Here is a 6,000-nt window from a genome sequence, read left to right as displayed (position 1 = left end):
GGAAGACCAGTTCCTATCCATCTCTTGGCAATAGAAGAACTTTTCCTGCTGTAGATGGACATTTGTTCAACAGAAGTTGCAGCCCAATTGACGTCCATCTGATTTGGAAGTTTCCTTCCTCTTTACTGGAATAGGAAGCACATGCAATTATGGGCTAGTTCATTAATTATTTTTAAGGGGAAAGATTATGAGAGAGGAAAACATTGCCTACATAGATAGAAATGCTGAAGTTTAGATAACCACTAAAAGGAGAGAAAATGTTGTGTTGCATCTTTATGGCTTTTGAGTGGATACATTTGTTGCTGAAATGAATCCAAATCCACTGATGGAAGGAACATAATATAGCTCTTGTGGCACTGTCCCTCTACTTATAATGCAAGTTGCATGCTGGGGTGGGAAGGGAAGATAACTGGGTGGGATGAGAATAATAAAATAATTCAAATTCTGTGTAACTTCAAAAATATCCATGATGGGCTGGTCTTACTGCTTACTTCATAGGATCAGTTGTCAACACAGCCAAATTTGCAACTTTTTTTTCCTCCACAGGTATCAGAGATACTGTAGAGATTATAATATATTATACAACGGAAGGAAGAGAAGAGCGTACGTCACTCGCCTTTAAACAAAGATAAAGTCAAGAGTAAGCCATACTCTCCAATACAAATTCTCACATAACAGTGGAAGACAGTTCTTCCCACATTCTCATTCAGTGAAATAAACAACATTTTATATAATTTCTGAACAGAATTTTACAGTATAGTATTTGCATTACATTTCCAGTAAGGGAGAGCTCACCACCTTCAATAAAATAGTGAAGTCTGTCTCAGATTACAGAGCTCTTGATTGCCAAGAAAATTAAATGCCAATTGTTTAGTTGGGGTTTCCCAAGAGTAACTGCATGTGCAAGACTCCAAAAGGGGAGTATATTTGGCAGTGAAGCTCAAATCCTGTGCAGCCAAGGCATGCCAAAGAGAAATGCTGTAGTATATGCTGTCTAGAGATTTCTGGAAAAACTGGTACTCAGAGCAAAAAGGAAGTGAGCTTCAGAAAGACATCTCTCTTTTCTTTGACAGCTGGCCCATAGGTACACAGTGGACATTGATCTACAGTTTTGGTATTTTGCAGAAGGCCCTGTCTTCAGGAAACTGCAGGATCAAAAGAACTAAACATAAGCCTCAGTTGACTCTGAGGATGCTTGTGTATATCCAAAGCAGGACTTCAGTGGCATGCTATTTGAATACTTCATTGTCCCTGTGTGTGAGTTTTGAGGAAAAGCCTGGAGATGAATAACGTTACATATCTCTCTCTCCTAGGATTGGGAGGTACTTTTCAGTTCTTTGTCAAGCAGAGTTCTTCACTGCAGGGAGTAAGTGACACAAAGTTTGTGTCCCTGTAATTGGGTGTGAGCCAATAGAAACTACACGTCTCTCAGCTTCCTGTCCCATCCCCCCTGTCCCATTTCCCCCTTTACAAGTGGATCCCACTTCAGAAAGCTATGCAATTCAGTACCAGAAGTTAAATTCTATACATTCTAAATACATATATATACATATTTTATAAACTATGCTGGTGGCCCTCTTGGTTTTGGTTACATTTTGAACTGATAGTAAACCAAGAAAAGTTCTTTTAAAGCACAATTAAGTATAAAAGAAATATACAAAGGGGGCAAGAGGGTGGTTGTGGCTCTATTAAACACATGTGGAAGTGAAAGGACTGCCCTAGTCTAAAGAAGTGTTGAATAAACAAAAGCGGTAGAATCTATGGTGGAGGCCAGGCCGCATCAGGAGTGGTTTTGCTTTAGGGAGGAAAAATACTTTAGACTAGAGAGTGATTATAAGTTATACGAATGAGTGGAGGAAAGACCTGTGTACACAGTGTTTTCAATCAGTTTTATCCTTTCAGTGTTAAACTCTTGCCTTTTGAGAACCTAGAAGATTTTTAAGTGTTCTGGCTCTATCTCTGGAAATAGTATCAATATTTAGGAACTCACACTTTTAAACGAATAGGAACACTAGCTTCACAGTGTGCACTTCAGCACCTGACCCACGAACCTCTCTCTCTGGCCTTTTGAAAGGGAGCAACTTCTCAGAGCAGTGGCAGAACTAATGCAGACCTTTCCTTTTTTTAACTTTGAACATTATGTGAAGACCATGTTCTTCTGATTCTTAAAGAACAGACCACTCTGCTATACACACATTTACGTAAATGCTTGTAATTAAATCTGATGAGCACATCTCTTACAGAAGGAGAGTATTTTGCACATTATTATGTTTTACTGCTTTCCTCCTGGCTACCAAATATATGAAGGAGTATATATTGGTGTAGGCCGATCTGTAAAGAAGTTGTAGGCAAGCAATGGAATATAAATTATGCTTTTCATCATTACTGTTGATAGCAGCATGGAAACATTTGTATATTTCTGTGCAAAGACAAGTACAGAATTAAAAGTACAATGACATGTGGAGAGCAAGAAGAACAAAGTGCATAAAAAAATACTGCAGTGATGAGGAGAGTCATCACAACTGGTTTTGAAATATTTAAAAGGACACTGCAACAAGAAAGAGAATAAGGTGTCCTCCATGTCTAAAGAAAATACAATAGACATAAATTGTAACAAGAGATATTCAATATAGACCTAAGGGGGGAAAATCATAAAATGACAGCATTTTCAAAGTATTATGAAGCAATTGAACAGATTCCTTGGAGAGGTTGTAAAATTTGTGTTATAGAATATATTTAAATACAATCTAAATACCTCTTAACCCCAGCTGTAGGCAAGGCAATGCAATGGACCAGAAGATACCTTGACATCTTTTTTCACACTGCAATTCAATGATTTTCAGAACACTGATAATTCTCTTGCTTTTTAGAAGTGGAAAAAGCATATCCTTCACATAGACTCTTGTTTCACTTCAGTTCTTCACTAATTAAACATCTCCCAGTAGATGTTGCCAATTGATACACCTAAGACTGAATGATAACCTAAATCCTACACTTTGACATACTTGGGCCTGCCTTTGTGTCCTTCACACAACTGAATTTCTGAATTGCATGTGACTTTTTCTGTCACACATTATATGTGTAACCATAGGTTGTATCTTTGGAAATGCAAAACAAAATTTAAGTGACAGATAAAAATGTAGAAACCACCTACTTGAGTAAATAGTTTTCATAAGGAAATAATCTTAATATACTACTGTCCTTTAAGATTTTTGTACGTGCTTTACAGTATTAAGTTAAAACACTTCTCAGTCACCATTAAGAAAATACTTGTATTTATATATTAATAACAAAGAGAAATGAAATTTAAAAAGAACAAAAAGCCAGATATTCTTAGGTAAGATGTAGGTTTCAGGATCTAAAGTCAGTTGCAAATTTTGTGGCCAACTCATGAATTTTTATTAATAGAAGCAAAATCATACATCAGGCCATGCTGAAATTTTGAATCGGCCATAGGTTATCCTATTTCAAGATCAAGGTTTGACAGCTCCTGACAAAATGAAGACTTAGTAACCAGGTTATGAAACAATTGAAAGAAGACTCCATTCCATCCTAAAAAGTTGTCATTTAAGGCATCTATAACTCTTGGATATTGTATTGCCATATTACCATTTAAAAATTTAAGTACAAATGTGTAGGTTTTGCCTTTAGTGAATTCTCTTGCTGGTTTTAAGCAGTAGCATCTGAGTAAAAGTTGTTTTACAACTTTTAGTCTCTGACCTCTGGAAAGCATTTATGCAGTTTATCATTGAAAAACAGATAAAGCCCCTCTCCTTTCCCCCGCCTCCCCACCCAGCACAATTTCCTGAGGTTTAGAAGTAGTATAGTCACACATCTCAGTGCAGAAACAGCATAGAAGTTTTTCCTTCTGGTCTGTTCACAATTTTCTTATTTGTACACTGATCCACTCGAGGAAATTGTGTCCTACATGTGACCTCAATGTTTAAACAAATTATTTGCTTCTCTTTCTATCAAAGGCTAAAACATCCATACAAATATGAGCATCTAGAAGACAGATGAGAGATATACTTTATGTGTCTACAGCTTGTAGGTTTCAATTTTCAGCTGTAACTGATAGAATGATTGCAGTCTATTGGATTTTGGATCAAAATCTGATCTCATTCCAGAATCAAGTTATGCTTGTATAAGTGAAATCAGATTTGAGACTTATATGACATTATATAATACGTAAAGAAACAGTTATTTGCCTTACAGTGACCATCATTCTGAGATGCATTGTGCACTCTTGGAGTGTGTGGATATCACGAGCTTAAAAATACCACACTGAAAATATTCTGGCCAGCCTTTTTTCAGGCCATAACTGTTAGGTAGTGCACTACCACCCTGTCCCAAACATGCACTGAGGTGATCAAAACACCTCTTTACATTCCTTGCCAAAGCACAGGCCAAACACATACTTCATTTAGAAGTGGGAAATGACAGTGGGCTCTGGGGTACAGCAATGAGTTTGAGCTTTATATTGACTTCTTGTTCTTATAACTGTACCTACCCTGAGCTATTGTAAAAGAAAAGGCTGTGTAGAATTAAATAATAAATGGTAATTTTTACACTGGTGAACACTATTGCTTGGTATCTCAAGTGACTACCAAGTAGCTGCCCTCCACAGTCAAGGAAAGAAGAAGAGAGTTGCTCACTCCAAAACAAAGGCTGCAAAGCAAAGGTGGGAGAACCACTAACCTGACATGACTCTCATTTAACAAATAGTGCAATTGTCAATTAACAAATAGTGCAAAATGTTTTGACATCTGGTTGCACAAGTCTGGGGGACACTTGAAATGCTTGTCTCTTCTAGTATCTACAAAGGTAATATTTACCCTTTAAGAGACTTAATTACCTTAGTTCTATTTAAGTTAGAAGTATTCCACTTAGGATTTAAAAATGATGAAGCTGAAAATCTGGGTTTAGGAGAAAATGTGGTTAATGCATTATGTAGTTTGGGCAAAATCCCTAAGGAATTTGGGGAAAACTTTGCATGTAGCCTGAGCAGTTTGTCTTTAGGGAAGCTGGAGCATGATACACCTACCATAAGCTCCCATAATTTTGCTGTCCTGTAGGCTAAAATGGGTGGAAAACAAGATTTTTTTCTTGGGCACATTATGGAAGTATTGATTAATCCGAGCAAAGTATTATTAAGAATCCAGAATGGGCAATGGAGGGAAATGCTCCTGCTGTGAAAACACCTACAGAATTTAGAGGGATGCAGTTGTTTAACAATGTGAATATAAAGCATGGTACTATGAAGGTGGCTCTGTTGCTATTACAGATGTCAGGTGAACACTAATCTAGCCAAGGTTCATGTTCACGGTTATGTCTGCAGTCACATCATCTCTGCAATACAGTCTGAGCAATAATGAGGCTTTTTATAGATCATGACAACGCTGAATTATACAGATTAATTATACTGCTATCCTCCCATCCAACTCTGAAGTAACTGCTCTACCTATGGAAGAGCAAAGGTATTGTGAAAAAGCTCAGGGAACAGTCAGGTTTCACACACTGCATGAACTCTCTCACACAGGGTAAATTAAAATGAGATCATAAAAAAAGAAGGGGAAACTATGAGCGCATAATGGTTATAGTGCCTTGTAGGATGCCCTGTGGAATTTAATTGGGGACTACTGAAAAAAGTGTAGAAAAAAATCTTTGGCACTTCCATTAAGGGTATGTTATTCTTTTAGAAACTTTGAAAGATCTTAGAAAGAGAACTCATTGTAATTTGCAAGACATCTCTTGTGTCTTCAGAAAATCAGATACCTCTGTCAGGGAGGAAGTGAAAGGCCTAATAAGCTTACTTCTTAAATACAATCCTAATAAACCACTTAATTTTTACACTGCCAGGTAAGTGATAATGCAAATTAAATGTTACATCAGATATATTTTGTCTAAAGGGAGGAGGACATAGCAAGTTTACTTTGGACATAATGATCAACTTTGGTCACTAGGTAGGTCACCTAAACAATTTGCAATAACATTATTATC

Source organism: Falco cherrug, chromosome 2 (genome assembly GCF_023634085.1).
Source record: "Falco cherrug isolate bFalChe1 chromosome 2, bFalChe1.pri, whole genome shotgun sequence".
Taxonomy (NCBI): Eukaryota; Metazoa; Chordata; class Aves; order Falconiformes; family Falconidae; genus Falco; species Falco cherrug.
The sequence above is the reverse complement of the archived record's forward strand: the minus strand, read 5'-3'. Positions refer to the sequence as shown.